General features: G+C 43.8%; 1 long non-coding RNA gene across 1 annotated transcript in view; it reads left to right on the forward strand.

Annotated features, from left to right (window-relative positions):
• Positions 1 to 720: 720 nt before the first annotated feature.
• Positions 721 to 24,746, forward strand: part of LOC140466230 (uncharacterized) — a 45,970-nt gene continuing 21,944 nt past the window's right edge. The window contains exon 1 of the long non-coding RNA XR_011955205.1: positions 721 to 902. This is a non-coding gene — a long non-coding RNA (uncharacterized lncRNA). The remainder of the gene's footprint in view (positions 903 to 24,746) is intronic.

Genomic DNA, 24,746 nt, shown 5'->3' on the forward strand with positions numbered 1-24,746 from the left:
CTTGGTCCGATCCCTGACACCTTTGCCTGATCTTTCCAGGGTCAGCGTGGTAATGGCTACTCTTGCCTCACGTCAAAAGTCACTAGTTATTCTCTCAAATGCAATAACTATAAGTTTACCATCTCTGTTCCTGCATTTTTGTTGTCCTTATTCTTGCAAGGGAAAACGGAGGACTTGGCATTTTTGGCCCTCATGCTACATCTGGAAGAGTCATTTTCAATATGCCTAAATAACTGGAAAATCCTAAATATTTGGAACACTCGATAAGGCACAATGACCTCAGGATAAACTAAGACATTGCATAATGACTAAATTCTTAGTTCCGAAAAGAAATGCTGCAGTAGTGTTCAAAGAGTTAATTATGTGAAAGTGACCCATGAAACTGACCTAAAATTGGCAGGCGTGTCCTGAAAAAGGGGAAGCTGCAACTTTAAAGCCATGTATTGAAGTAAATATGAAAGCTAGCATTCTCTCATAACCTAAATTCCATTACTGAAATATAATCACGCAATGCCATGGACCATGAACATGGTTACATGAGGATGCTGGTAATCTATCTGTTCCTTGTTCACATTGAGTTCACACTGGTGGTCTGTCAGGATCTGAAAGCAAATAAAGGAATGCTGAATATGCTGAAAGATTGTATTGTACGCAGTAAAAGGTTACAGAAGTTAGGTCAGTCTGAACCAGGCTCCACTGGAGTAAATTATTCATGGCATATAAACCCTTACGGACATCTATAATCGGTGAAATTGAGAGAAGGTCGGTCTTTCCTTTATTATTTTTGCATTCACTACACATCAAGAACTCCTCAAAAACATCTGTAAGAAGGTGATCCCGTCCAGTGGTTACTGAGATTCCGGGTGAATTACATGCTCTGCAGTAACCACATGCTGCAATGGGTGAATAGCTTTACAGTCTCAATTTCTTTCAGCTGTAAAAATTAAGGTCTTTCTAAAAAGCATGACAATTGATTTCTTTTTTAGCTAAAGTTAATTTTGTAGATTTAAGTTTCACTCACATTGGTTCCCCTGTTTTAAAAGTCGCAAACCTATGAGTTATATGAGAGTGTGTTGTGGGGGTTGGGGGGGGGGGGGTTAGGGGAGGTGATAAGTGGGTTGGAGGGAGGGGACAGGACAGCCTGCTTGAATTAGTGGCACAAGGAGGTTAAATGATGAGAGCATGTCAGCTGCAGAGGCACGCAGGCACCTATAAACAGCTATAGAACTGTTTTGATCTAACATTAAGATAAGAATGAGAGTCAATCTAGTATAGCTAAGAAAGAAAACTGGTCAGTAAAAGTCACTCAATGTGGAAATGAAATTATATGTCTTTCGATGAGGCACCTTGGTTCATCAATGGAATAACATTTTCAGTGAGGCTAAAGTATTGAATTTAATATTCGAACATCTTATATGTTTGAAATCCTTTGATGTATTTGCATTTTCACAGAAACCTAACCTTAAACCTCCTGCACTGCTGTAAAAAAATGTAAACTCTTTCTAATACTCTGCTGACTCCCAATTTCTTTACCTGCATGATTTATTGTTGGGGAAGCAAAAAAAAAGGCAAGTTTCCTTTTAATTCATTCTGACAATGTCAGTATTGATGTCAAGGCCAATACATATTGTCCACCTCTTACGTGTCCTTGAGGAGGCAGTGACACACCTCCCTCTTGAATTGCTGCAGTCCATGTATTGAGAATACCCCCTCAGTGACATTGGCTTGTTTAAGTACACTGTAGTCGAATCTAATATCACAGGAATTGATTTCTCTCACCTCCTTAGGTCATGACCAGAAACCTAGAAACATTCAACTTCTAACAGCTACTGCGAGTTAGAAATGAAGTAGTTAGTCTTTGTAGTAGGTCATTCAAATACCTTGTTTTGTATTAATTGAGACAGACCAAGAGTAACCCAGGTTCTAGCCTCAGTCTATATTGAGTTAGACAGTCTTAGTATTGTAGTAGGGACATTACATTGGCCTCTGAGTCACTGAGTGAGAAAAGGATTGAAAAGGAGATTTAATTGCCACTTTGCATAAGAGTGGGTCATATATGTGTGTCTATCTAATCATGTGCTTGCATATGTACTTCAACAGATGCGTGTGTGTGTGCACATGTGCATGTTCTTGTATCCATGTGTGTTCTTGGTCAGGTGTGTGTAGATGCTTGTGTATGGAGCTATCAGGTGAGAGGAATATTGTGCAGTCCATCAATGAACACTGTCCATGTTCATAGATGAAGGATTCTCATTAGAATAAGGGAAATGTTGCTGGCTTCCATGAACCTTTGCCACAACAAAATATATTTGAGAAGCAAACCCTCAGCCCAACTATAGCCGATGGAAAATCAATGAACTCTGCCCCTGATCACAGTAGGATATCTGGAGTTAGCCTCGTTCTAAGTAATTAGCCTGTTATTGACAATAGTGGGAACCCACAACATGAGAGATGCAATTGCTGGCAAGCTGCTTAACAGCTGACTAGTGCTTAAATTCTGTTACTCTCAGGCTCACTTGGTCCTTGGGCTATGATCTCTCATGGTTCAAACACAAAGGCTTCCATGTCAGGTCTCAGGTCGTTCGCACTTTGGCTAAGTCAGTGACTGTGTATGGAATTCATCCTGGTCTCAGTGCAGACTGGTCAGAAGGGAGGCTGAGGCTGAGGGAATTATCACAGTGGGTGATCCCTCTGCAATATTCCAAGTGATGATATTACATGCTATTGAAACAAAATGCGAGGATTTCAACATCAAAGAAAATCCTGCCTGTAAATTTTGCATTATGTCATATATGCTGATACTAAAAAGAACAGAAATATGAGCAATGGCTGTGTTTACTGTACAGGTCACAGGAGAGCAGCATGTTTGCAATTTAAACAATAGGTTAGCACCTAAAAAAATCTGACATATCCGAAAGTATGAATGAAAATGAAGAAGGAAATATTGCTACACACTTCTCAACAGCCTGGGAGAAACTCATTTTCTCATTACACAGATGGCAATGGTTCAAATAGAAAGACAAAAGCTTCCTTTTCAAGAACAACTAGGGATGTGGGATAAATGCCAGAACCAACAGTGATGTATGTTTCCTGGAATTGGTTAGCTCAGTTAGCTGGATGACTGGCTTGTGATACAGAGTGATATCAGCAGTGTAGGTTCAATTCTAGTATTGGCTGAAATCACCATGGAGGGATCTCTTTTGCAACCTCACCTTTTGCCTGAGGTGTGGTGACCCATCAACTCTCTTTCTCTCTGACGGGTTTGGTAAGATTATGGTACCTTTACATTTCCTAAGAATAAATAAAGAAGAGTTTTTGTTTTAAAAGTTGCTTACAGGTCATTCAGCTCTCATGTGATGGTTATGTTCCTCTGAAACCTCACGCTATAGAAAATGGCGCTGTCGAAGATTGCTAATAGAAAATCGCTGTACACGTTCAGCAGAAAGTTCGCATTATCCAAACAACATGCACGGTTCGTCAATCACATTGTAGCCAATGTGTGCTGATGAAATGCATATTCCAGCAAATCATTTGAGACTAAAACAAGAAAATCAGGGTAAATAAATTGGAAGAGTAACAGTATCATCATTCAGAGGAGTCAGAATGTTGTTCCAGAGATTAGGAGCCTGTTGTTGTGTGTCCTACATAGTGAATGGGTCAATGTATATATTTAGGGCCTCACATTGCTGGATGTCTCAACCTCTTCCCTCATGGATCAAGACCCACTTTGAGTCTGGTTGCAGCCATTTTCTTTCCCACTGCATAGTAGTGATTCCTACGAAGACGGAAGGTGACAGAGAGTGCTCCACAGGAAGAAATTTCTTGCTTCTGACTTTACACATCAGTGACAGCCCTGAATGTTCAAACCCCATTCCTGGTAACCCTTCCCGTGAAGTTCAGAGTCTTCGCACTTCCTCAGTTCCCTACCCAACCCAATGGCATGAGCACGCACCTGCCCCACATTTCCCCACCCACCCTGGCATTCAAGGAGGTGCTCTGCTGCCTCTAGAGTTTCCTGGGACCACCCCTTCTGTGGAGCCTGTGTGTGGTTCTTCCTCTGGCTAAGAGCCTCCCAGCATCCCCCTGTCTCCTTGTCAGGACAGAGCACCTTGGGGTGAGGGTAGGATGGACCAGCCCTTCTGTCGTCCTGCTCTTGGTGCTGAGGACCAATGGCTGAGCTGTTGGAGTGCAGGTATATGCGCTTCCCCAGCAGACCCTGAGAGAGCTGGAGCTGACTGTCCAAGGCAGCTGCCAATCTGTCCATTGATGCAGTCAAACAGTCAGGTACTTGAGGCGACACAAACAAGAAATTGCTGGAGAAACTCATGTCTGGCAGCATTTGTGACGAGACAAAATAGGGTCAACACGGGTCAGGTGACCCTTTTTCAGAACCTGAAACCTTGGACATTTCTTCCTCAGTCATCTGTGTGGCAGTGACACACTCTCCAGCTGGTGGTCCTGATTCTAACCTAGCTAATGTTCCCAGCAAGGAGTCAGTATCTGAGCTGGTGGAGTTGGGGTGCGGGGTCAGGCTTATTGCTGCTTCCTCTGAGGTCAATGAACTCTCCTCCTGAGAGATGCTGGAAGGCTTTTTTTCAGGGTATCACGTATGATCACTAAGACATTTGACATCTGCTTCAAACCTGTAAGACACAAAACAGACATAGCCAGTGCTCAGAGAGGTGTACAATGAATGGCAGTGACAGTTGGGTTATTGTGAGGGTTTCACTAGAGTGAAGAGTGGTACTTACTCAGTCAGTGGGACATGGATGTTTCAGTATCCCCACAGAGGCAGTCCCTTAGGGGGAGGAAGAGGGACCTGATGGTGGGTACCCTACACCCATCTCTGCCCTGTCCCATCATGGGCTGTCTTCTCCTGCAACCAGAGGGATTGGCTAAAGTGAAAGTGGATGGCACAGCACATAGTGGAGGTGCAGGTGGGCGAAAGCTGGTGAGATGACCCGTATGTGTGAGTAGGCAGGGCAGAAGGCATGCCAGGGTTAGTAATGTGGGAGGTTATGGATGAGGGAGAGAGAGTATGAGGGAGGATGTTTCAGGCAGCAGTGATGATATTAGAGGACTGGCTTTGTGGGGAGGTTGGGTCAGTAGCAGGAGTAGTGTGGGTGTGCGGTCGCAGAGGGAAGGTGGAGGCACTTAGCCTGGCAGGAGGCCACTGAACCCCCTGTGCGCAGCTGGGCATTTTGGACAGTAGATACTGCACTGGCCAGGGGGACAAACTTGGTATAGGCTGGCAGTGTGATGGTATGGCCTTCTTTGCCAATCTTGGGTGAAGAGAGCGTGGCCCCTCCATTAGGACCTTAAGGTGCCTGTCTGCCTATTGGGACACCAATTCTCCTTTGTCTGGCATGCTTGCCAAAATATCAGCATCATGCTTCAGAAATTCATTTTTAGAAAGTTATGAGATGTTTAAGTTGATGAAATGCATTACATTTGAAACTTCAGAACATAAGAAATAGAAGGAGCAAAGCTCAATCATTTGACCCATGACCTGCTCCACTTGTTTAAAACCATGTGACCATTAACGTTTCTATATCTAATTTTGCTGCTACATATTGTTCTGCTGAAAAGCATAATCCAGGGTTAAAGATGACTCTTTCTCACATCCATGACCTATCTGAATGACTTGTAAGTCTTTTCTCAATATGATGAATGATTGCTGATTGGTTTCTGCTCCTTGTTTGTATGTTCATGCGCATTACTAATCTGAGTCTCGCCACGATCATCATAATCACCATTATTACTGTGTCATTTCATTGTCAATGCTGGCTTCCTTGTAAAAGGTAAAAAATCTGATCATACCTTACTGTCCCTCCAATATCTTTCAAAATCAAAATCTCTCAACAAAGATCTTTGTCCGTTGGTAAAGACAGGAACACAAATCATTGAATCAAAAGTTCAATAGTTTCATTTTGCCTTTCAACAACAAACTGCCATATGTCTCACAATTGTTAGACTCAGGCCTATCATATTATTGTAGAAAACAGAACAGAGTAACACGAAGACCATTTATTAATTTAGATGTCTCTTATTTTAACTATTGCAGAGGTTATGATTATTGATCCTAATGCCATAATAAGGGTAAAATATTTCAGTGTTCAATCATATTCAAGATATGATGTTTTTTAAAAAATCACATTTTGTAAAGTTTTCATAATAAATAATGTTCACTTTGCAAGCACAGTATCTGTAAGATTTATGCATGTTTCTCTGTTATGTAAGGTTAAAGGCATACCTAATAATCCTTTCTTAGCAAGAAATGAAACAAACATCAAGATACTGTATTTCAAAATTGAAAGCTGATGAATACCCTTTTATTACTTCTTTTGTTTTTCTCATTTAATCCAATCATTTTCTCTGGCTTTTCTTTTTATATCAGCGCCTAATGTGTTTAAATCATTACACTAGCTTACATTTCTTTGTTCACACTTTACACTCTCAATTTCACAACCCTTCAATCTGTCTGGTTAAGGAGACTCACAATTGTTTTTCTGATGCAAGATGCTCCGAAAAGTCTGTGTACCGTTTCATATTTCCAACTTGACTTATCAACCAAGCTATCACAGAAATCTCAATTAACAAGGACAGGTGTAAATAGCGACAAGTGTTCCTCACTGTCTGGTTTTGTGCATTAGTCAAAATTAATCTTATAAGGGGAAAAAATTATTTTCTCAATGTGATGAATGATTGCTGTTTGGCTTCTGCTCAATCAGTCCTTTGTACTTGGTCTCCTGGAATAGATGCTCATATACCTAACAATACATGCAAAGAGGAGGTGACATGGGCATTGTTGTTGAGTGGGAGGGGAAATTGAGGTCCCTAAAGAAGGACTTTCTAAGATGTTCTGGAGGGGAATTGCTCCTCCTGGGAGCAGATGCAGCGGAGACAGAGGAATTGGGAGTAAGGGATACAGGAGAGGGGGTGGGAGTTGGTTGGTTTGAAATAGATGTTCGTGTGGAGTCGGTCGCCAGAAATGAAGATGGACAGGTCCAGGAAGGGGAGGGAGGTGTCCGAGGTGGTCCACATGAATTTGAGGTCAGGGTGGAAGGTAGTCGTGATGTTGATGAACCATTCTACCTCCTTGTGGGAGCACAAGGTAGCGCCAGTACAGTCATCGATGTTGTGGAAAAAAAGATGGGGTATGGCCTTAGAAGATGTTCTGTTCCATGGTCCTGACAAAGAGGAAGGCATAGTTGGGGACCACGCGGTGTCCATGGCTAACCCTTTGGTCTGAAGGCAGTAGGAGGATTCGGAGGAGAAATTGTTGAGAGTGAGGACCAGTTCAGCTAATCAAATGAGTTGGGGAAATTGTAGTCCTTGAAGTAGGAGGCCATCTAGGATGTTTTGGAGTGAAATTGGTCCTCCTGGAAGCAAGTGCAGTGGAGGCTCCAGCGCATCTCCTCCACTTCCTGGACCTCTACCATATAACCCACCTCTCCAACCTCAACAAGGACAGAACAATGCCCCCCCCAACCCCCACCCCCCCCCAACCCCCACCAACACATCCCAGTCCTCACCTTCCACCCCGCCAACCTCTGCATACAACGGATCATCATGCGCCATTTTCGCCATCTACAATCAGACCTCATCACCAGAGATCTATTTCCCTCCCCATTCCTTTCAGAATTCTGCAGAGACCATTCCCTCCATGACTCCCTCATTTGGTCCATACCCCCCCCCCCATCAACTCACCTCCTGCCTCACCTTCATCCAAGGTCCCAAAGGATCCTTCCACATCCAGCAGAGATTTTCCTGCACCTCCAAACACCTCATCCACTGTGTCTGTTGCTGGCAATGTGGCCTCCTCTACATTGGGGAGGCAGGATGCCAACTTGCAGAACATTTCAGAGAACATCTCTGGGCCACATGCACTAAACAACCTCACCGCCTCGTGGCCGATCACTTCAACTCCTCCTCCCTCTCCACCAAGGACATGTAGGCCCTGGGCCTCCTCCATCGCCAAATCCTAGCCACCTGATGACTGGAGGAAGAGCACCTCATCTTCCTCCTTGGGACTCTCCATCCACACAGAATCAATGTCCATTTAACCAGTTTCCTCATTTCTCCTTTACCCAACTTATCCCAGATCCAACCTTCCAACTCAACACTGCCCTCTTGAACTGTCCAATCTCCTTCCCACCTATTTGACCTATCGCCATCACCCCTCACTTTCATCCACCTATCGCATTTCTAGCTACCTTCCCCCAGTCCCACACCCCTCCCATTTATCTCTCAGCCCCCTTGGGCCACCCTGCACATTCCTTATGAAGAGCTTCTGCTTGAAACGTCGATTGTCCTGCTCCTCAGATGCTGCCTGACCAGCTGTGCTTTTCCAGCACCACACTTATCAACAATGGATGCAAAGAGCCAACCATCCATTATTCAGGTCAGTCAGCCTATTTACTACTGCAGGAATAAATGTAATAAACTCTAAGAATTGCAAGATATACCTTTAGAAATTTGAATTTATAAAATATGGTTTGTTCCTTCAAGATCATTGGATTCACAGATCTTGTGGATCCCCAATCTATTTCCCATTACCAGACAGTGAAGATAACATTCTACATTAATCTTCATGAATCCCAAATAATTAAATCAAACTCCTTATTCTTACATTTGTTGAATACTGATATTTCTCTACTGACATCTTTGTTAAAGAATGTAAGAAAGAGGAGCAAAAGTGGACCACATATTCTCTCAGGTCTGTTCCATCACTCAACAAGCAACTCCATTTTCCCACATTATCCCCATAAGTCCTGATTTCTTTAGTGTGTAAAAATCAGTCTTGAATATATTCATCAATTGTGTATCCATAGTCGTCTGGAATTCTAAGGATTCATAACTCTCTGTGAAGAAATTCCTCCTTTTCCCCACTGCTAACTGGGTGGCCCTTTATTCTGAGAGAGTAGTGATCCTCCAGCCTGTGCGGGGGAGGGGGGGGGGGGTGGTGGTGGGGGGGAGGTGGGGGGGGTGGGGGGGGTGTAGGGGTGGAAACAACGTTTCACTATTTCTCATCATTTCAGCACAGAAAGAAAGCATTTTACATGAAGGGTTGGAGCATATCTGTCTATACTTTTACTGGAAACTTGCAACTCCAACCTTTAGAAGGTGTTTATCCATTCTTATCATTCTCTACAGGGCTTCTTAATATTTCCAGCACTTTTTATTTCAGATTTCCAGCATCTGAAGTATTTTATTTTTGTTTATCCAGCTGTTGTTTGAAGAAGTTAATAGACACAAAAGAAATTGTTGCTCACTGGACCCCTCTGTTGAACAACTTAATGGAATTACCAACAATATATATTCTGTTCCTTTTATTAAAACAAGAAACTTGGGAAATTTTGCAGAGATGCGGGTGAAACCATGAAGACCAGTTCATCTCGAAGATGAATGGACCAATAAGAAAAACAGACCAGAATTGAAAACTGAACCAGGATTCACCTTCTCTGATGTCTGCCCCAGGGATTGAGAGTAGTGATTTTCCCACTGTTGGTCTTCACTTTGCGCAGGTCTCATAATTCAAAAAGCTCTAATTTTTATTAACACACCTGTTTGTATCCTTCATGGAACTGTCAACATCCACAATTTTCACTAACATTTTTTCTATAATCCACCTCTTGAGCCCATGTTGCAGTGTTGATTTCAGACTCTTGTCTACCACACAGGATGTAGTCACTTAAAACAAATCAACCTTTGGTTTCTGAATTTCTCCCATATTAGTGTCATTCTTTATTATAGCTCACTTGCATTCTCAAAAAGAGAGAATCTTGTTGTTAACATTTTAGATTTTAGATGTTATTGTCACGTGAACTCAAGTACAGGACAGGAGTGCAGTGAAAAGTGTGTAATGTTGCCACACATGGCAAGGTACCTTATACAAAATAAAGCTCCTTCAGTACTGCCTCTCCAACAATGCAGTGCTCCCTCAGTACTGACCCTGTGACAGTGCAGCATTCCCTCAGTACTGACTCTCCATCAATGCAGAATTCCCTCAGTATTGACCCTCCAGCAGTACAACATTCCTTCAGTACTGACCCTCCAACAGTATGGAATTCCATCAGTACTGACCCTCTGACAGTGAAGCACTCCCTTAGTACTGCCCATCCAACAGTGCAGCATTCCCTCAGTACTGTCCCTCCGACAGTGTGGCACTCCCTCAACACGGACTCTCTGACAGTGCAGCAATCCATCAGTACTGACTCTCTGACAGTGCAGCACTCCCTCAGTAGTGACCCTCTGACAGTGCAGCACTCCCTCAGTACTGACCCTGCGACATGTGGCACTCCCTCAGTACTGACTCTCTGACAGTGTGGCACTCCCTCAATAATGACCCTCCAACTGTACGGCACTCCCTCAGTACTGACCCTCAGACAGTGTGGCACTCCCTCAGTACTGACTCTCTGACAGTGTGGCACTGCCTCAATAATGACCCTCCAACTGTGCGGCACTCCCTCAGCACTGACCGTCTGACAGTGTGGCACTCCCTCAGTACTGACCCTCTGACAGTGCGGCACTCCCTCAGCACTGACCCTCTGACAGCTCAGCACTCCCTCAGTACTGACCCTCTGACAGTGCGGCACCCCCTCAGTACTGACCCTTCGACTGTACAGCACTCCCTCAGTACTGACCCTCTGACAGTGTGGCACCCCCTCAGTACTGACCCTTCGACTGTACAGCACTCCCTCATCTTCACCATGGATATCCAATCCCTCTACACCTCCATCCGCCATGACCAGGGCCTCCAAGCCCTCCGTTTTTTCCTCTCCAGACGTCCCCAACAGTACCCTTCCACCGACACTCTCATTCGTTTGGAAGAACTGGTCCTCACCCTTAACAATTTCTCCTTTGAATCCTCCCACTTCCTCCAGACCAAAGGGGTAGCCATGGGCACACGTATGGGCCCCAGCGCTGCCTGTCTCTTTGTTGGCTACGTAGAGCAGTTGATCTTCCATAATTAGACCGACACCACTCCTCACCTCTTCCTCCGCTACATTGATGACTGCATTGGTGCCACCTCATGCTCCCGCGAGGAGGTTGAGCAATTCATCAACTTCACCAACACATTCCACCCTGACCTTAAATTTACCTGGACCATCTCTGACACCTCCCTCCCCTTCCTGGACCTCTCCATCTCCATTAATGATGACCGACTTGACACTGACATTTTTTACAAACCCACCGACTCCCACAGCTACCTGGATTACACCTCTTCCCACCCTACCTCTTGCAAAAATGCCATCCCGTATTCCCAATTCCTCCGCCTCCGCCGGATCTTCTCCCAGGAGGACCAGTTCTACCACAGAACACACCAGATGGCCTCCTTCTTTAGAGACCGCAATTTCCCTTCCCACAGGGTTAAAGATGCCCTCCAACGCATCTCGTCTACATCCCGCACCTCCGGCCTCAGACCCCAACCCTCCAACCGTAACAAGGACAGAACGCCTCTGGTGCTCACCTTCCACCCTACCAACCTTCGCATAAACCAAATCCTCCACCGACATTTCCACCACCTCCAAACAGACCCCACCACCAGGGATATATTTCCCTCCCCACCCCTTTCCGCCTTCCGCAAAGACCGTTCCCTCCGTGACTACCTGGTCAAGTCCACGCCCAAAAACAACCCACCCTCCAATCCTGGCACTTTCCCCTGCCACCGCAGGTAAAACTTGCGCCCACACCTCCTCCCTCACCTCTATCCAAGGCCCTAAAGGAGCCTTCCACATCCATCAAAGTTTTACTTGCACATCCACTAATATCATTTATTGTATCTGTTGCTCCCGATGCGGTCTCCTCTACATTGGGGTGACTGGGCGCCTCCTAGCAGACCCCTTTAGGAAACATCTCCGGGACACCCGCACCAATCAACCACACCGCCCCGTGGCCCAACATTTCAACTCCCCCTCCCACTCTGCCGAGGACATGGAGGTCCTGGGCCTCCTTCACCGCCCCTCCCTCACCACCAGACGCCTGGAGAAAGAACGCCTCATCTTCCACCTCAGAACACTTCAACCCCAGAGCATCAATGTGGACTTCAACAGTTTCCTCATTTCCCCTTCCCCCACCTCACCCTAGTTCTAAACTTCCAGCTCAGTAAATGTGCCCATAACTTGTCCGGACTTGTCCTACCTGCCTGTCTTCTTTTCCACCTATCCACTCCACCCTGTCCTCCTTGACCTATCACCTTCATCCCCTCCCCCACTCACCCATTGTACTCTATGCTACTTTCTCCCCACCCCCATCCTCCTCTAGCTTATCTCTCCACGCTTCAGGCTCACTGCCTTTATTCCTGATGAAGGGCGTTTGCCCGAATCGATTTCGAAGCTACTTGGATGCTGCCTGAACTGCTGTGCTCTTCCAGCACCACTAATCCAGAACCTCGTCTGATAGTACAGCGCTCCCTCAGTACTGACCCTCCGACAGTATGGCACTCCCTCAGTACTGATCTTCTGACAATGTAGTGCTCCCTCAGCACTGACCCTGCAACAGTGCAGCGCTTCCTCAGTACTGATCCTCCGACAGTCTGGCACTCCCTCAATACTGACCCTATAACAGCATGGCACTGTCCTCTGACAGAGCATGTACTAATCTGCTCACTTCATTCAGATTATGTCATTGTCACACATTAAGTGTTTTTAAGTTAACTGTCAAATTTACCAAGAAACATACACAATTATGCTGAATAATATTGTAAGCAACAGATTCCTTGGTGGAATACTGTTGTGGAAAGCTATGAATGGTATGCTTTCCTTTAGAACATAGAACATAGAACATAGAAGAATACAGCGCAGTACAGGCCCTTCGGCCCTCGATGTTGCACCGATCAAAGCCCACCTAACCCACTATCCTCCATATACCTATCCAATGCCCGCTTAAATACCCATAAAGAGGGAGAGTCCACCACTGCTACTGGCAGGGCATTCCATGAACTTACGACTCGCTGAGTGAAGAACCTACCCCTAACATCAGTCCTATATCTACCCCCCCTTAATTTAAAGCTATGCCCCCTTGTAATAGCTGACTCCATACGTGGAAAAAGGTTCTCACTGTCAACCCTATCTAACCCCCTAATCATCTTGTACACCTCTATCAAGTCACCCCTAAACCTTCTTTTCTCCAATGAAAACAAACCCAAGTGCCTCAGCCTTTCCTCATAGGATCTTCCTACCATACCAGGCAACATCCTGGTAAACTTCCTCTGCACCCGTTCCAGTGCCTCCACATCCTTCCTATAGTATGGCGACCAAAAGTGCACACAATATTCCAGATGCGGCCGCACCAGAGTCTTATACAACTGCGGCATGACCTCAGGACTCCAGAACTCAATTCCTCTACCAATAAAAGCCAGTACGCCATATGCCTTCTTCACTGCACTATTTACCTGGGTGGCAACTTTCAGAGATCTGTGTACATGGACACCAAGATCCCTCTGCTCTTCCACACTACCAAGTATCCGACCATTAGCCCAGTACCCCATCTTTCTGTTACTCTTACCAAAGTGAATCACCTCACACTTAGCTACATTGAACTCCATTTGCCACCTTTCTGCCCAGCTCTGCAGCTTCTCTATATCCCGCTGTAACCTGCCACATCCTTCCTCACTGTCTACAACTCCTCCGACTTTCGTATCATCCGCAAACTTGCTCACCCAACCTTCTAACCCTTCCTCCAGGTCATTTATAAAAATGACAAACAGCAATGGTCCCAAAACAGATCCTTGCGGAACACCGCTAGTGACAGCACTCCAAGATGAACCTTTGCCATCAACTACTACCCTCTGTCTTCCAGCCAGCCAATTCCTAATCCAAACCTCCAACTCACCCTCAATGCCATATCTCTGTATTTTCTGCAGTAGCCTACCATGGGGGACCTTATCAAACGCCTTACTAAAATCCAGATATACTACATCTACCGCTTTCCCCTCATCTACCTCCTTAGTCACCTTCTCAAAGAATTGAATAAGGTTTGTGAGGCACGACCTGCCCTTCACAAAACCATGCTGACTATCCTTGATCACATTATTCTTATCCAGATGTGCATAAATCCTATCCCTTACAATTCTCTAAGACTTTGCCCACAACAGAAGTGAGACTCACTGGCCTATAGTTACTAGGATTATCCCTACTCCCCTTCTTGAACAAGGGAACCACGTTTGCTAGCCTCCAGTCCTCCGGCACTACTCCTGTAGACAAAGAGGACACAAAAATCAAGGCCAATGGCTCTGCAATCTCCTCCCTTGCTTCCCAGAGAATCCTAGGATAAATGCCATCAGGCCCAGGGGACTTATCTATTTTCACCCTTGCCAGAATTTCCAACACCTCTTCTCTACATATCTCAAAGCCATCCATTCTACTTATTCGTGCCTCAGTATTCATATCGACAACAATGTCCTGTTCCTGAGTGAATACTGATGAAAAGTATTCATTCAGTGCCTCCCCAATCTCTTCAGCCTCCACACGCAACTTCCCATTACTATCCTTGATTGGACCTATTCCTACCCTAGTCATTCTTTTATTCCTAACATACCTATAGAAAGCCTTAGGGTTTTCCCTAATCCTACCAACTAAGGACCTTTCATGTCCCCTCCTTGCTGCTCTTAGCTCTCTCTTCAGGTCCTTCCGGGCTACCTTATAACTCTCAATCGCCCCTATTGAACCTTCACGCCTCATCTTTACAAAGGCCGCCCTCTTCCATTTAACAAGGGATTCCAATTCCTTATTAAACCACGGCTCCCTCACACGACCCTTTCCTCCCTGCCTGATAGGTACGTACTTATCAAGGACACTCAATAGTTGCTCCTTGAACAAGTTCCACATATCAATTACGCTCTTGCCTTGAAATCTACTTTTCCAATCCACACATCCTAAGTCATGCCTCACCGCATCATAATTTCCCTGCCCCCAGCTATAACTCTTGCCCTGTAGCGCACACTTATCCCTCTCCATCACTAGAGTAAAAATCACCAAATTGTGGTCACTGTCCCCAAAGTGCTCACCTACCTCTAGTTCTAATACCTGGCCTGGTTCGTTACCCAGAACCAAATCCAGTATGGCCTCACCTCTTGTTCGCTTATCTACATATTGTGTCAGGAAACTCTCCTGCACACATTGGACAAACACTGACCCATCTAACGAACTTGAGCTATAGCTTTCCCAATCAATATCAGGAAAGTTAAAGTCTCCCATAACAACCACCCTATTACTGTCACTCTTCTCCTGAATCATCTTCGCAATCCTTTCTTCAACGATTCTAGGACTATTAGGAGGCCTGTAAAAGACTCCCAAGAGGGTCAGAGTATTGAGTACAGGAGTTGGGAGGTCATGTTGCCAATGTACAGGACATTGGTTAGGCCACTGTTGGAATATTGCGTGCAATTCTGGTCTCCTTCCTATCGGAAAGATGTTGTGAAACTTGAAAGAGTTTGGAAAAGATTTACAAGAATGTTGCCAGGGTTGGAGGATTTGAGCTATACGGAGAGGCTGAACAGGCTGGGGCTGTTTTCCCTGGAGCGTCATAGGCTAAGGGGTTACCTCATGGAGATTTGGAAAATCATAAGAGGCACAGATAGGATAAATAGACAAAATATTTTCCCTGGGGCAGGGGAGTCCAGAATTAGAAGGCATAGGTTTAAGGTGAGATGGAAAGATATAAAAGGGACCTCTGGGGCAACTTTTTCATGCAGAGGACGGTGCATGAATAGAATGAGCTGCCAGAGGAAGTGCTGGAAGCTGGTACAATTGCAACATTTAAAAGGCATCTGGATGGGTATATGAATTGGAAGGGTTTCGAGGGATACGGACAAAGTGGTGGTAAATGGGACTAGATTGGGTTGGGCTACCTGGTTGGCAAGGACGAGTTGGACAGCATGGGTCTGTTTCCAAGCTGTACATCTCTATGACTCTATGACTCTATGAGTACCCGATTGCAGGTTTACCAATTCTAATCTCAAAACAAGCAAAAAATTCAAACTATGATACCAAAGAGCAATACTGCATAAATGCAGAGTCGCGATTCTGCCAAACACTGGATTCTAATTCGCCTTTCTTTGAGGATAAGTTGCTAAATTAAATCAAACAACTTCCTCACCGGGAAGGAGATACACCAATGGGGAAAACTGCCCAGACTTCTACTCATCTACTCATATTTGATCAAATAACAATGGATTCCTTACTGAGAATTGGTCATGATGCCCTCCCCTTCCATATTGACCCATGAAGACCGCTTAGTCCAGAATAGACTTAGTAAAGAACAGGAGGGAAAATACAAAGCATTTTACTAGAAAGGGAAATTGGAGAATGCAATGTGTTTTGTGCTGAGAGCCCAAAAGCCTTTTTGCGATTTAGTGCAATTTACTTCTTTGTCTCCAATATTGCTTTCATGACATTTAGAACCTTTGGTTCTCTTTTCAGGAATTAGTTAATCTGTTTGCAAGTTAGAGGTCCAGGAGAGTCAATCAGAAATCCATCAGCATGTGCTCACTATATTTGTACGAATATACCATGATCAATCTTCAATGTTGTTTCATAAGGAAATGACTTCTGTAGATTTGATTATCCATTTGAATGTTTTAAATGCCAAACCCATTAAAGCAGAAAGTAAAACATTGATAAAACATCGACAGTATTGGATCTGTCTGAAAAAATTACCTGTAAAATGTTGTGTGATGTAAGAGCACGCATGTCCTCATTCAAATTGCATGAATCTCTGATAGGACTGAGTTATACTTCAGTTATGCGAAACAGAAGTAACAATGAATCATGCAATTTCTCCACCTAAGTTTTATTATGGTTTTGTTGAAGAGCAAAAAGGCAAAATTAAATGAAACAACTTGAAAAGTCACTAGGTAACTACGTTAGAGCCAATAGATTGTTCTGTCATTTCTAGACCTTGCTTCCAAAACATCACACATTTAAACAGTACATTGCCACAAGCTCATGAAGGTAGCAGAAAAACTACATAATGGATGGAAAATTTAGTTGTTGTGGAGGATGTAGGGTTTACTGCTGGGAGCAGGCAATTGTGAGCGACTGCCTTATTTAGGTTCTCCTAAGAATTTCAATCAGATAGAGCACGGGAATCCTCAGCCCTCCTTTCCCTATTTCTTAAGATTTTTTTTTAACCAATTCCATACCTGCCAGCCCCACTGAGAGGAAAATTGGGTCAACAAAAGAATCCAGTGCCAGAGGGATCAGTTATACTGGACCCATGGCTATTTGCTTCCCTTGAATAAAAGCAAAATGCTGCGGATATGGGAAATCTGAGATAATAAAAACAGAACAGAAAATGCTGGAGAAACTCAGCAGAACTGGCAGTTCTAAAGAAAGGTCACTGGACCAAGACCCGCTGAGTTTTACCAGAAATTTCCGTTTTTGTTTCTGATTTCCAGCATCTGCAGTTCTTTATCTTTTTATTTTGTTCTGGCAGTATATGTGGAGAGGTAACATTTCAGAAATTCAGTTCCAAATAAGAATCATACTGGACTCTAAATACTAATTCTATTTCTCTCTCTTGTCCGATATTGCCAGACCTGTTAAGTTTCTAAACATTTTCTGCCCATTTTAAGCAGATTGTTAACTTCCCCCATTTTACAATGAGCCAGCTTTAAGATGGGAGAGGTGCCACTCTGATAATACTTAGGTCAGACATTTATGTACAACGTCTGATTTTATGGTGAATTTAAAGTTTGTATTTGTCTGTTAAGGAGGAGAAGTCTTGATTAAGTGTCATTTTGGATGTGATCTGTGAATAGCACCAGGAAATCTGGAGGTTTGTTGTGGTTACATGTATTTTAATGAGAGTTTACAATCTGGAAATGAGGAATTGGGGCCGAATGGTCTCATGCATTATTATAAAAAACGGTGGAGAAAAAAATTATGCCATGGCTGAGGCACAGAGGGCCAGTGACACAGGAGGACAGAACTATCCAGAAACTGAGTCCAGTGTGCCTGTGGGTGCGGGAGAATGGAGGGAAAACTGCTGGGCTCAAAGTTCAGAGATCTTCCATATTTGCCTTGAAGGTAAAGTCATAGTGCGTGTAATTTGCAGTTTGTTTTAGGTGTCTTGCGGGAAGATATTGATTGAAGGAAAGTAGTATATAATGATTGCGCACTCATTGAAGGGAAACTACTAGCGGCTGTCCACCCTGGATCTGAGCAAGGAGCCTTAATGCTAAAAGAATATTAACTCTTCACTGAGATTTGAGGGTCTAAGCATATTGCTTAGATAAAAGGAACAGTGTGAAGTTGTATTGAAATCTGTAATTAATTTTTCCAACCTTTGTCTGGTGTATGATATGGATTTGTTTCCTATTCATACTCATTGTGTTTGATTGGTTAAGCCTAGGTGGAAGCTCAGAAAAAGGCAGTCAGACTGCTGAAAGAGCTGGAAACCTGAGCTGATGCATTGAAAATAAATCCTGTTACAAGCATAGATCCAACATGGACTCGGGCATGGTTTGAATAACACTTTAGTTTTTTAGTCTGCTTCCATATATTTAATACACTCAAACAGTATTCAGACCCATTAAGGTGGAAAGGCTAACACCATCCTGGTTCTCTGACAGGATGTGGGGCAGCATTCATTATCCATCCCATGTTGACGTTGAGAAGGTGGTGCCTTCAGATGTCTTCCTGAACTGCTGCAGTCCATGTGCTGTAGGATTCTGTTAGGGAGGGAGTTTCAGCAATCAGACTCAGTGACACTGAGGGGACAATGATATATTTCCATTTCAGGACGGTACGTGACTTGGAGGGGAACTTGCAAGTGGTGGTGTTCCCATGTTTCTCCTTCGAAATCGAGCTGATTATGGGTTTGGAAGCTACCTCTGAAGGAGCCTAGGTGTAATATTGTTCACATTTTTCTTGTTTCATTTTTTTTTGTTTTAGAAATCATATGGCAATCTCTTGTGACTGACCTCTGGAATAAGAGAAAACCGAGTTATGATCAAACCATTTAGATTTCACTCGGCGATCTGACTTACCTTGTATGACCATCTGAGATCATAACAAGTTGAAACAGGCATCTTTATGGGAGCATACTGCCAGTATTGAGTCGTAAAATCAAAAGAGAAAATGCTGGAAAATCTCAGCAGGTCTGGCAGCATCTGTAAGGAGAGAAAAGAGCTAACGTTTCGAGTCAAACTGACCCTTTGTCAAAGCTACTTACTGAGTAGTAAAATGTCCCTTTCCCCAAAATTTGCAATCCACAGGTAGATGTGGGATTTTCTTTCTTCACTAGGAGAAAGTGAGGAGTGCAGATGCTGGAGATCAGAGTTGAGAGTGTGGTGCTGGAAAAGCACAGCAGGTCAGGCAGCATCCGAGGAGCAGGGGAATCAAAGTTTTGGGCATAAGCCATTCATCAGGAATCAGAATGCTGCCTGACCTGTTGTGCTTTTCCAGCACCACACTATTTCTTTCTTCACTGTGTGTCTGCTGATAGAGCAGGACTCCAGGAAATACAGGCTTTATATATTGGGATCAGAATTAGTGGCCCTTTAATAGTATAGCCCATACAATGTGAACTGAGTAAAAAGGACAATAAATTTCCACTTCCACTTGGTAACCTTTACTAGGTTAACCAGTTCCAGTGAAGGTCATAACAACTGCACATATGCACAGGACCAATATAAACAAAATAAACCTTCAAAAACCACAACCACTTCCATCTAGAAGGACAAGGGATACTTGGGAAGGCCACCACCTTCAAGTTCCCCTCCAAGCCACTCATCATCCTGGCTTGGAAATATATTGCCATTCCATCATTATTGCTGGGTCAAAATCCTGGAATTACCTTCCTAAAGGCATTGTGGACCAGGTGGACTGCAGTGGTTCAAAAAGGCAGTTCACCACCACCTTCTCAAGGGCAACTAGATACGGGCAATAAATGCTGACCCAGCAACACCCACATCTCACAAATGAATAAAAGAATGTAGGTGATTGCTTTTGACTTGATGGTCCTTTTTCGATACTATAGATCTCAATGACTCTAATTCGTTTCCCTTTTCTGCAAGCTGCTCTTTTTTTCAGGTTCCATGATTTTTTTTCTCTAATCTAAGGTTAAACTCAGTCTCTTTTGCACCTCCATGGAGCCTTGTGAACAATGAATTGAACAAATATGTAGTAAGAGCTTAACATTCCACTGAGCCTGGGTGGATCCCATTACCAACAAGTCAAGCTGTAAACCAAAACTATCCCACTTCTGTGAGAAACAGACAATAAAAGCACTTCGTTTCAAGTCAGAACTGTTTACCAGAAATTTATTAAGCTACAAGTTTGGGAATGTAAACAATTTTGTTGAAAGCTTAACAGATTTCTTTAAAAATGCAATGGATTACCCATAAGTTTTTTTCTCTCTGAAATTGGAAATCCTCATTATTCACTACACATTTAATTAAAATAGCTGTTTGTTCAACAGATTTGCTGCGACTTATCATGCATGATTTTCACCTAGCTGTCTCGCACCTTCTCAAATGTCTTGTTCCTGCTTGTACTGTGCACTTGAGTCTGAGCTGTTATGAAGTACACTATTTTCAGATCCTGTCAAAGACAGCAGTTAAGATGAAAATTAAAAGGCTAACCTTTAGATTTCAAATATTAACAAAGATGCTGAACTTGATGTTCACAGAAAGTGACGTGCACTCTGAGATCGTCATTGTGCAGAATTTTCTATTGCATATTTGGATGTTTACCTATTGCTACAGATAAATAAATGGAAGAATATGTACATTCAGTCTGTGGTCAGATTCAGAAGCTTGCTGTGATGTCTGGAGAAGGAGGCGCATTGAGAAGCAGTTAAATATTACAGATTAATCCAGCTAGACCTGCCCCTAGGCACAACACTGTGGAACCCCCTCTTTAAAACCTAGGCCTTTCCATTACCATCTCATTAATTAAATTTAAAACTCACGTTAGCCCAAACTTTTGGTTACCGTTCCCACTTCCTCTCCTTGGGCTCTGTTAATATTCCTGTGAAGAACCTATAGGTATGTTTATGTTAAAGATATTAAATAAATAATTACTGCTTTCATGTTATTATTATTGTTATTTATTATTACGTGGTGAACCTGTGAGTACAAGGCAGACTGTTGTTGACTTTGGTCACATTTAGCTACAGGGATTCTGCCTACTTAACAAGAAACATTTGTGTTACACAATTGCTAGGTAATGACCAACTCCAAGTAGAGAGAACCTAAACATCACCCCTTGACATTTAATGGCATTACCATCACTGAATCCCCCACTACGTGTATGGAATGAGCTGCCAGAGGAAGTGGTGGAGGCTGGTACAATTGCAACATTTAAGAGGCATTGGGATGGGTATATGAGTAGGAAGGATTTGGAGAGATATGGGCCGGGTGCTGGCAGGTGGGACTAGATTGGGTTGGGATATCTGGTCGGCATGGACATCTCTATGACTCTATGACTCTATGACTATGAACGTCCTGAGGGTTGCCATTGACCAGAAATTAAACTTGACTCACCATATAAATACAATGGCTACAAGGACAGGTCAGAGGCTAGGAATCTTGCAGCGAGTAACTCACTTCCTGACTCTCCAAAGCCTATTCACCATCTATAAGACGCAAGTCAGGAGTGTGATGGAATACTCCCTCCTGGCCAGAATGGGTGCAGCTCCATCAATACTCAAGAAACTTGACACCATCCAGGAGAAAGCAGCCACTTGCTTGGCACCACATGCACAAACATCCACTCCCTCCACCACTGAACTTTAACAGCAGCAGCGTGTACTATCTAGAAGATGCTCTGCAGGAATTCACCAAACACCCTTCAGTGTACCCTCCTAACCCATAAGCTCTTTGAGTTAGAAGGAAAAGGCAGCACCACCACTTGCAAGTTCCCCTCCAAGTCACGTACTGTCCTGAAATGGAAATATATCATTGTCCCCTCAGTGTCACTGAGTCTGATTGCTGAAACTCCCTCCCTAACAGAATCCTACAACACATAGACTGCAGCAGTTCAGGAAGACATCTGAAGGCACACCTTCTCAACGTCAACATGGGATGGATAATGAATGCTGCCCCACATCCTGTGAGTGAACGCGTGAAAAAAATCTACCAGTAGGATGGTGTTAGCCTTCTCACCTTAATGGGTCTGAATACGGTTTGAGTGTATTAAATATATGGAAGCAGACCAAAAAACTAAAGTGTTATTCAAACCATGAGTCCATGTTGGATCTATACCTGTAACAAGATCTAGTTTCAATGCATCAGTTCAGGTTTTCAGCTCTTTCAGCAGTCTGACTGCCTTTTTCTGAGCTTCCACCTAGGCTTAACCAATCAAACACAAGGAGTACGAATAGGAGACAGATGCTTGAACATAGATCAATTGACCACTAGAAAGGGGGCCCTCTTGTGGTGCAGTGGTAGTTTCCCTAACCCTAGACAAGGTGACCCAGGTTCAACTAGGCAAAGGTGAGGACTGCAGATGCTGGAGATCAGAGTCTAGGTTAGAGTGGTGCTGGTGAAGGGTTTTTGCTCGAAACCTTGATTTTCCTGCTCCTTGGATGCTGACTGACCTGCTGTGCATTTCCAGCACCACTCTAATCTTGAACCAGGTTCAAGTCTCACCCATACCAGAGGTGTGTAATACCATAGCTGAACAGGATTAGGATGTGCTGGTGTTGGACTGGGGTGTACAAAGTTAGAAATCACACAACACCAGGTTATAGTCCAACAGGTTTATTTGGAAGCACTAACTTTCAGAGCGCTGCTCCTTCATCAGGTGGTTGATGACCAAAAGCTAGTGCTTCCAAATAAACCTGTTGGACTATAACCTGATGTTGTGTGATTTGTAATCTCTGAACAGAATTAAACTTGACTCACCATATAAATACAATGGCTACAAGGACATGTCAGAGGCTAGGGATCTTGCAGCGAGTAACTCACTTCCTGAATACTGGAAGAAGGATTCTTGTGTTGCACTGGCAATGTCTCTACCAGAATACCTGGCTTCAAAACCCACCTGTGGTGTTTAAGAGTAAAGTTAGTTGTGAAAAGCTACTTTCAGTTCAAACGCACACCTTTTTCTTATTGAACAAATATCTTTTTTGACCACAAAAGCACGATTTTCTGATCTCAGGAAGCTTCCCTTTGTGGCTTGGTTTATTCCACTACTTTGTTTCTCCAGCATTGCATGAAATCTGAGGGAAACAGTAAAGTGTATACTGGTTTCGTATGTCTCAGAACTTTGTTCCAGTATGACCAGTATATTCATTTCCAAATAATGCGCTTCCTTTCTTTACTGTTTTTCGTTCCCCTCTGGTTGGGACAAATGTCAGGAATTATGCAGGGCAGCTTTGGAGTGGTGGTGTGGATGCAAGGGATGCTGGGGAATTCCAGGAGTGGAGAATTATCTGGGAATGCGTATGATAAGGTGGAGACAGAATCAGACCTGAAGGATGTCATAGGGTGGAGTGGATAATTAATGAGGAAAACAGGGAAAGATATGGTGAGAAAGCTCACTGGACCTTGTGGCAGAAATCCCTCCAGAAAATTGTCACAACCCAGACTTAGCCAAAACAAAAACATACCAAAGTTGCAAGATTGTTGCAAGGTGCCACAACAAAGGGCATGAATGTGAATGTTCTGGCTGTACAGGACATTGGTTAGGCCAATGTTGGAATATTGTGTGCAGTTCTGGCCTCCGTCCTACAGGAAGGATATTGTGAACCTCGAAAGAGTTCAGAAAAGATTTACAAGGATGTTGCCTGGATTGGAGTGTTTGAGCTATGGGGAGAGGCTGAACAGGCTGGGGCTATTTTCCCTGGAGCGTAGGATGCTGAGGGGTGATCTTCTTGAAATTTCTAAAATCATGAGGGGCATGGACAGGATAAATAAACAAGGTCTTTTCCCTGGGGTGGGGGATTCCAGAACTAGAGGGCATAGGTTTAAGGTGAGAGGGTAAAGATTTAAAAGGGACCTAAGGGGAAAATTTTTCACGCAGGGGTTGGTGTGTGTATGGAATGAACTGCCAGAGGAAGTGGTGGAGGCTGGTACAATTGCAACATTTAAAAGGTGTGGGGAAAACAACAAACCACTTTGCCTGCCCACTACTTGCTCACAGAAACCATGTCTGTTTTAGGCAAAGAGACCCTACCCATAATGCCACTGGCATGTCAACTTGACCACACTGAGCTCAGGAAATAGCGGTGAAACAAGACATTACCAAAGCCGTTTCCTAACTGAAGGAGTACGCTGCCAATTTGATCTGCTAACTGGGTTTCCTACCTCACAATAATATCACCGTTCCTGAGGCCTCCAGGGCATTCCCTGTCTCTCCAGGTACACAATCCCCACAAAGCACATGCAGACTAGGTGACACCAAGATACCTGATAAGAATGAGCACTACCCTAGGGACCTATTGAAGCCAGGATGCTAGCCATTAACACCTGTTTGTGCATATTAGCTAAACCTCCTGTTACAATTGTTAACTGGTGGATGCTGCTGGACAAGCATTTGTATTATATTAACTGTAATCAAAACTGTATTGTTTTGTCATTGACATGTCACTACTGTAACTCTATAAGAACTGTCTGTATCTGAAGCCCAGGGAAGAGAATCCTTGACTTAACTGTGTGAAGTGTCTGTCTTGTTGGTCAATTTCTCATCCCCACCATATGGTGAGAAATAAACTAGTGTTCGTCAATTTCACAAGATCTGTGTGTGGCCCCTATTTGTTACTGGACAATTCTCCAACAAAAGGCATCTGAGTGG

Source organism: Chiloscyllium punctatum, chromosome 3 (assembly GCF_047496795.1).
Source record: "Chiloscyllium punctatum isolate Juve2018m chromosome 3, sChiPun1.3, whole genome shotgun sequence".
Classification (NCBI taxonomy): domain Eukaryota; kingdom Metazoa; phylum Chordata; class Chondrichthyes; order Orectolobiformes; family Hemiscylliidae; genus Chiloscyllium; species Chiloscyllium punctatum.